An 8973-nucleotide genomic window follows, 5' to 3' on the forward strand; every position below is an offset into this window, starting at 1 on the left:
ATAATGTTTTTTGTTTTGTTTTGTTTTGTTTCGTTTGTTTTTGTTTGAATGGCTGGCTCCACGGGAAATTCACGGAGTTGTGTGGAATAAGGCCTGGTAAAATGAATTAATATGTATGTCATGTTTAAAACAAACTCGCTTAATATAGATATTGTGTGAGGCTTTATACAAAAACAAACAACCAAAACAAAACATGTTGTATATATATATATATATATAGCTTAATCCGGGTTTGAACTCGCAACTCCAAGAATACGCATCACTTATATACACTTTACCACTGGACCACTGCTGCAGGACACTAGCTTGATGCTGAGGTATCAATTTAATGACGTAAATGCCATTTCCACAAATAAATGATAATTAAAAAGTATTTGTATGTACAAATCTTTTCTGTTTAAAAGGCTACAATATCAGTTACTGATATAATTTGTGTTAATGTTTCTATACCCACAAGAAGGCATATTTTTGCTTATATGTAAAGGGTACGGAGAAGGAATCCACAGACCATCATTCCCCTCCCCTTCCCTCCCCCCCCCCCCCCACCCCCAACTCCCACCTACTACCACCACCACCACCACCACCACCACCAATCACCACCAATCACCACCAATCACCACCACCAATCACCACCACCACATCTAACCGAAAACCCCCTAACACATCAACCCTCCCCCCAATCAACAGGCGAAATAATAACCCTCAAATGCCTGCCTGCCTGCCTGCCTGCAAGCCAATACTAACGGTCTTCTCAGAAAGAAAATCTCTTTGTATCTGTATTACTTGATGAAATGTATGATTCTAATAATGAAAATAAATTTTGATGTCGGTTGTATGAGCATAATGACCAATATGCACATGATATGAATGAATTAAATAGTGTAGTTTTAAGTAATTAGGTTGTAGACACATTAAGCGGATATGATATTTGACGCGTCCAGAACTGGTGATTTTTGGTTTAGTTTTAAATGCACCACCACCACCACCACCACCACCACCATTGCTTCCCCAGAGCCTAATTAAGGACCGGTAAAAGGAGTCAATATGTATGTCATCTATAAAACCAAAGAATGAATAAAAAAACACACACAAACCTACATAATAGTATTAGGAAGATTGTATGGCAAAAAAAAAAAAGTATTATTCCCATTGGGTCGTTTGAACTCGCGACTTCCAAAACACCAGCCACACACCTTACAACCCAGCCACCATAGAGTTGGTATAATTGTGCAACTTTAGTTATAAAAGTAAAGTTTTCTCACATTGTATTGATAACTTAAAGGATTTTTTTTTTTTTTTGCATGTACAAATCTTATTGTCTGTTCTATGAAAAGGCTTGATGTAAATTATGTATTTTTTGAATGATTGAATTGTAGGCACATTAAGCGGATTCGATATTTGATATATCCAGAAAAGGCGATTTATGTTCAGTTTTAAAATGCATCACCGTTAACGCTAAAGGACTGGTAAAATGACTCGATGTTTGTCATTTTTAAAATAAACACTAAAACAAGGCCCTTAACATATATAATGTTTGAATATAAATTGAATGCATATAAATACAAAGTGGGAGTGGCTGGCTGGCTGGCTGGCTGGCTGGCTGGCTGGCTGGCTGGCTGGCTGGCTGGCTGGCTGGCTGGCTGGCTGGCTGGCTGGCTGCCTGCCTGCCTGCCTGCCTGCCTGCCTGCCTGCCTGCCTGCCTGCCTGCCTGCTGCCTGGCTGCCTGCCTGCCTGCCTGCCTGCCTGCCTGCCTGCCTGCCTGCCTGCCTGCCTGCCTGCCTGCCTGCCTGCCTGCCTGCCTGTCTGGCTGCCTGGCTGCCTGGCTGCCTGCCTGCCTGCCTGCCTGCCTTGCCTTGCCTTGCCTTGCCTTGCCTTGCCTTGCCTTGCCTTGCCTTGCCTTGCCTTGCCTTGCCCTGCCCTGCCTTGGCTGCAGCTGGCTGGCTGGCTGGCTGGCTGGCTGGCCGTAAATCAACTCTTAACAACACCACACCACACCACACCATCACTCATCACCCATCACCCACCACCGGCCCCAGTCTCCCAGCCTCTCTTATATACCCGAGCAGGCCCTTTAAATTATTTGAATTGTTGCACTTCGGCCAATGGCAGGCACGATCGCTGCTGCTCAAACATATTCTGGTTCACAAGTATTAATATATATATATATATATATATATATATATATATATATATATATATATATATATATATATATATATATATATATATATATATATATATATCATGAAACACATTAAAACCTTGATCATTTATTCATTCATTACGTCTAGTGAAGAATTGCTTTTGTTCATTTGTATGATTAAAAATGGATAGAATATGAATTCCTCGCTTAAAGTAAAATATAAATATATATTGGATTTATATGATTGGTTAATATTCCAAGTGATGCTGAATATCCCCTATAATTTTGTTTTGTTTGTTTGTTATGTACACATTCCAAATGAAATCAATATAAATGTTATTATTAATGTTTGAAAGTTGATTGTCTACTTGAATCTCTCTATTAAAGTGTGTGTGGCTCCGGATGGAGCCTGGTTATGGTATTTGTCGCGGTGGGTGGCAGAAGTGCTTACTTCTTCTCTGTCTTCTTTGGCAAAAGAACTGCCTGAATGTTTGGAAGAACACCTCCCTGTGCAATGGTTACGCCAGACAGAAGTTTGTTGAGTTCTTCGTCGTTGCGGATGGCCAACTGCAAGTGACGTGGGATGATACGGGTCTTCTTGTTGTCACGTGCGGCGTTACCGGCGAGCTCGAGAACTTCGGCAGCGAGGTATTCCATGACGGCTGCCAGGTAGACAGGAGCGCCAGCACCGACGCGTTCGGCGTAGTTGCCCTTACGCAGCAGACGGTGAATTCTGCCCACGGGGAACTGAAGTCCGGCCCTGCTGGAGCGAGACTTTGACTTGCCCTTCACTTTGCCTCCCTTGCCGCGTCCTGACATTGCTGCTGCTGTTGTGGGTTTGTGGTGTTTTAATGCCGGCCCGCAGATCGAGCTTCGTGTTATATACCCCGCTCAGGATCAAGGGAGTCCGCCACTGACCAATCAGCGCGCTCCGCCACGCGACCCGCTCTGAGCTGAGTCGCGAGCGGGATATAAAAGGAAAGCTCGACTCGCGCAAAAGTTCATTATTGTATCGCAACGCCAGCCAGCACGAGCATCATCATGCCACCCAAGGCATCTGGAAAGGCTGCCAAGAAGGCCGGAAAGGCCCAGAAGGCCATTGCCAAGGGCGATAAGAAAAAGAAGCGCAGGAGGAAGGAGAGCTACAGCATCTACATCTACAAAGTGCTGAAGCAGGTCCACCCCGACACTGGTATCTCTTCCAAAGCCATGTCGATCATGAACTCGTTCGTGAACGACATCTTCGAGCGCATCGCCGCCGAGGCTTCTCGCCTGGCCCACTACAACAAGCGTTCCACCATTACCAGTCGGGAGATCCAGACGGCTGTAAGGCTCCTGTTGCCCGGAGAACTGGCCAAGCACGCCGTCTCTGAGGGCACTAAGGCCGTCACCAAGTACACCTCCTCCAAGTAAACGGCTTACTTACTGCCCTGTGGTGGTGGCTTGGCCTCAAACCAACAAACTCGGCTCCATTGGAGCCACACTTTAATTTCTAAAGAGATTGTGAGTGTTAGACACCAATACTATTATAACAAAAACCTCTGTCACTGAAAGCAAATAGCTATAAAATGAGAATATTTATGAAACTGTCTGTGTGTGTTTCTCTCTCTCAGTCTCTGTCTGTCTGTCTGTCTGTCTGTCTGTCTGTCTGTCTGTCTGTCTGTCTGTCTTGTCTGTCTGTCTGTCTGTCTGTCTGTCTGTCTGTCTGTGTCTCTCTCTCTCTCTCTCTCTCTCTCTCTCTCTCTCTCTCTCTCTCTCTCTCTCTCTCTCTCTCTCTCTCTCTCTCTCTCTCTCTCTCAACACATATAAGCACTCGGTATCTTTTTTCTAGAGATTAGAGATTCATTGTTATGTTCCACATTAGGATTACTATGCAGGCCACCCTCTTAGGTTTGAAAATGTCAAGAAAACGGTTAATTTAAAATGTCATCTCCTAACTTAACAGATTAAGCCAGAGGACCGAAAACAGAATAAAACAGGACTGGACAGTATGTCACTTATACAAGCTGCTTTTATTTCTAGTACAGTATGACAATTTTTATTTGGGGGGGGGGGGGGTGGGTGATCCTTGACAGTGCATAAGAGCGAAAAGCGACGGCGTTTTGTTTGTAAGAGAACAGGTTGTACTACAAATGACTTGATTTATTGATATCACGTGTATGTATGACACCTAAATTAGTGTATTTGTTTATTTATTTATTTATTTATTTATTATATGTGTAGATGAAGGTTAATTCATATGACTGATGCTAGGAATGTCTGAAATCTCCTTAGAAGGATATTTTGGCCCTGAGAAGGGCCGAGTTTGGTGTATACTAGGGTGGTCGATTTAGCTTATGCACGCTCTCCACGGATACGGCGAGCAAGCTGAATGTCCTTTGGCATGATGGTGACACGCTTGGCGTGGATGGCACAGAGGTTAGTGTCCTCGAAGAGACCGACCAGGTAAGCCTCGGATGCCTCCTGTAAAGCCATGACGGCAGACGACTGGAAGCGAAGATCGGTCTTGAAGTCCTGGGCAATCTCGCGCACCAGACGCTGGAAGGGAAGTTTCCTGATGAGCAACTCGGTGCTCTTCTGGTAACGACGGATCTCACGCAGGGCGACCGTTCCGGGCCTGTAACGGTGAGGCTTCTTCACACCCCCTGTGGCAGGAGCAGACTTGCGTGCTGCCTTGGTGGCCAGCTGCTTACGAGGAGCCTTGCCTCCCGTGGACTTGCGAGCAGTCTGCTTGGTGCGAGCCATGGTGAACAACTGTGGTTTGTGATGGCCGGCGCCGAAAAATTTTTGCTTATATACGCCGTCTCGAGGCGCTTGCTCGAGCGCCATTGGCTGCTCGACTCGCCTACGTCACCCCGTTGCCCCTCCCCTCCTTCCTCTGGCTGCAGCCAACAGGCGGCTCACCTCAATCACTATTATCGCTGATTTTGCTCTATTTTTTGGATTTGTGCAAAAGTCATTTCACAGGGACGTGAAACAGACGAGTAGGCAACTGCAGTTTTGAAAGCGTTGTGAGAAAGCCGTGTCTATTCGACCACAAGCGTAAAGTAAGGGCAGGCAGGAGTTGCAATGCTACTAGTACGTCCGCTTGATGGGATATAGTCGGGAAATCGTGCGGGCATTCGTCAATTCGATTCACACAACTACAACACCATGACTGGACGCGGCAAGGGAGGCAAGGGACTCGGAAAGGGTGGCGCCAAGCGTCATCGTAAGGTGCTACGTGACAACATCCAGGGCATCACCAAGCCCGCTATTCGTCGCTTAGCTCGTCGTGGCGGCGTCAAGCGTATTTCGGGTCTCATCTACGAAGAGACCCGTGGCGTCCTGAAGGTGTTCCTCGAGAACGTCATCCGTGATGCTGTAACCTACACGGAACACGCCAAGAGGAAGACCGTCACTGCCATGGACGTGGTGTACGCTCTGAAGCGCCAGGGTCGTACCCTCTACGGATTCGGCGGATAAGAGCTTGGCTAATCCATCGATTCCACCCACCACCACCTCAAAACGGGACCTAATTAGGTCCCTATACTTTTTTACTGAAGGGCTTAATAGACGATAACATAAATTGTTTTGATATCAGCTAGCACATTGGGTCTTATGAAATCTATTTTTTATCCTCGCATGCTTAAAGGGACTCTGATTGGGGGGGGGGGGGGGGAAGGTTTGTTACGTTATATACTAGCAGAGCAGGATCATTGGTGGGGGGGGGGGGGGGGTGTGAGGGGGAGAGAGAGAGAGAGAGATCTTTCCCAACTCTTCCTTTTTACATGAGTGAGCTACCCGTTTTATTCATTTTATCCTTCTCAGAGCTGTTTTGATAGTATCCAAATGATGGTAAATGAAAAGGGAGGACACGAATATCTACCCAGAATTCAGGACTGGCAATCGATATGCATGTTTGAGTGAGAATCTTTTTCTCTCTCAACTTAGGTATACGTTTATGTCGTACCTAAAAGCGAGAACCACACTATTGGGACAAGTATGCAAGGCCCAATTTTCCTAACAAGCACAGTTAATTTTGTTATTTTCGAACATTTCTTTCCAAATTGGTTTATCCAATTAACAGTATTATATTAAGATCATGAATTGCTGGGTTAGGTTAGGTTAGCTTAGCTTAGGTTAGGTTAGCTTAGCTTAGCTTGGGTTAGCTTAGGTTAGGTTAGGTTAGCTTAGCTTGGGTTAGCATAGGTTAGGTTAGGTTTGATTACATTTCTATGTTAGATTTAACTCAAATTCAAAACAATTGCCAGTCATTCGGCTTGTTAGTCAACTTGCCTCTAATAGGGGCAATTTGTCTAACAAGACTATTTAGTTTTGTGTGTATATATATATATATATATATATATATATATATATATATATATATATATATATATATATATATATATATATATTATTATAGCTTCAAGACTCTGAACCAATATAGAAGCATCAAGAGGAAGTGCTTGTGTTATGGGCCAATAGGCCTTCTGCAGTTACTTCCATTCTTATGTTTTTATTCCCATTGGTTCGTGTTTTATCTTGTGTAAATGTCAATCACCTTACCCAAAACTTTGGTACCATATCACCTCACCCATGTATATATATATATATATATATATATATTATATATATATATATATATATATATATGTATATTATATATATATATAATATAGATGTATATTATATATATATATATATATATATATATATATATATATATATATATATATATATATATATATATATATATATATATATATATATATATATATATATATATATATATATATATATATATATATATATATATATACAGAGTAAATCTACCCCAAAAGTAATGATTTATTTGTCTACAAAACTAAACTCTTTTTTGGAATCATATGAGGCCCCTCCACTGAGGGGGGAGGCCTGGATGTTTATTGTCATGTGTATTCATGCTGCTTGCATGTCGTCGTTTATTTTGCCTTTGTTGTTTTTTTGACAGCTTTCTTTGCCTTGGGTGGTTTGGGAGATTTTGAAGCTCTCTTTATTTTGGGCTTTTTGTTCCCAACAACAAGCTGCTGCTGCTGCTGCTGCTTCTTTTTCAAGGCTGTAGGTGGTTTGTTGCTTGTGGCGGCTTTCTTGGGAGTTACCACGGCCTTCTTTGCTGCTGTAGATGGTTTCTTGGTTGTGGTGGCTTTCTTGGGAGTTAGAACGGCCCTCTTCTCTGCTACGGCCAGCTTGAATGATCCACTAGCTCCACTTCCCTTGGTCTGAACAAGAATGCCGTCAGCCACTGCTTTCTTGAGAAATCTTCGGATGTAAATGGCGATCTTGGCAGCCTCGACTTTGTTGTTGGCAACAACGTACTTCTTGATTGCTTGTAGAGACGAGCCCTTACGGTCTTTGAGTGCTGCGACCGCGGCTAGAACCATTTGACTAGTTTTCGGGTGAGCAACCTGGACGCGAGGTTTCCTGGTGGTGGCCACCACAGCAGCAGCAGCCGCAGCCTTCTTGGTAGGCTTTGCTTCTACCATGATGATGATGAACCAACCAAGGTGATGAGAGACGCTCAGACAGTCACGGGGGAATGATGCTGCCGCCGCTTGAGCCGAACCTATTTATGTGCCGGCACGGTACAGAAGCTGCAACCTGGCAACTCGTCCACCAATCACGACGGTTGGTTTTACGGCTCCGAAACCTGGATCCCATATCTTCTCTAAAATAGAAGCATTTGTTCATGTTCTTTGTAAAAGTATCATAAAGCAGGACAGATGAGACAAATATCATAAAAACTGAAGAGCAGATGAGCACACACATGTTTGTATTACAAAAGAAAATCCACAAATTCATTAGAAATTGGCAGGGCAGGCTGAGGAAGTAGGTAGATGTAAAATGTCTGTAAATGGCGAAAGAACATAAACCCAAGACTGAATAAACGATGTTAAATATCCATGCCAAGGAGACAAAAATATGTTAGGATACAATTACCATTAAGACACCACAAGCAGGTCCGTATCCTGCCGCGATGACTTAAAAGAGTTGGTTATTAGCCACAATGTGTAGGCAGTCTCATGCCAACGGCCATACCACGTTGAGAACACCGCTTCTCGTCCGATCAGCGAAGTTAAGCAACGTTGGGTTTGGTTAGTACTTGGATGGGTGACCGCCTGGGAACACCAAATGCTGTTGGCAATAATGTTTTTTGTTTTGTTTTGTTTTGTTTCGTTTGTTTTTGTTTGAATGGCTGGCTCCACGGGAAATTCACGGAGTTGTGTGGAATAAGGCCTGGTAAAATGAATTAATATGTATGTCATGTTTAAAACAAACTCGCTTAATATAGATATTGTGTGAGGCTTTATACAAAAACAAACAACCAAAACAAAACATGTTGTATATATATAATATATATAGCTTAATCCGGGTTTGAACTCGCAACTCCAAGAATACGCATCACTTATATACACTTTACCACTGGACCACTGCTGCAGGACACTAGCTTGATGCTGAGGTATCAATTTAATGACGTAAATGCCATTTCCACAAATAAATGATAATTAAAAAGTATTTGTATGTACAAATCTTTTCTGTTTAAAAGGCTACAATATCAGTTACTGATATAATTTGTGTTAATGTTTCTATACCCACAAGAAGGCATATTTTTGCTTATATGTAAAGGGTACGGAGAAGGAATCCACAGACCATCATTCCCCTCCCCTTCCCTCCCCCCCCCCCCCCACCCCCAACTCCCACCTACTACCACCACCACCACCACCACCACCACCAATCACCACCAATCACCACCAATCACCACCACCAATCACCACCACCACATCTAACCGAAAACCCCCTAACACATCAAC

At 43.4% G+C, this 8973-nt stretch overlaps 1 non-coding gene across 1 annotated transcript; it reads left to right on the forward strand.

The window, feature by feature from the left end:
* The first annotated feature begins 8186 nt into the window (after window positions 1–8186).
* Window positions 8187–8305, forward strand: LOC138362144 (5S ribosomal RNA). The gene has a single exon (XR_011227440.1). It is a non-coding gene; the product is annotated as a 5S ribosomal RNA (ribosomal RNA).
* Window positions 8306–8973: the final 668 nt, after the last annotated feature.

This window comes from Procambarus clarkii, unplaced genomic scaffold (genome assembly GCF_040958095.1).
Source record: "Procambarus clarkii isolate CNS0578487 unplaced genomic scaffold, FALCON_Pclarkii_2.0 HiC_scaffold_1314, whole genome shotgun sequence".
Lineage (NCBI taxonomy): Eukaryota > Metazoa > Arthropoda > Malacostraca > Decapoda > Cambaridae > Procambarus > Procambarus clarkii.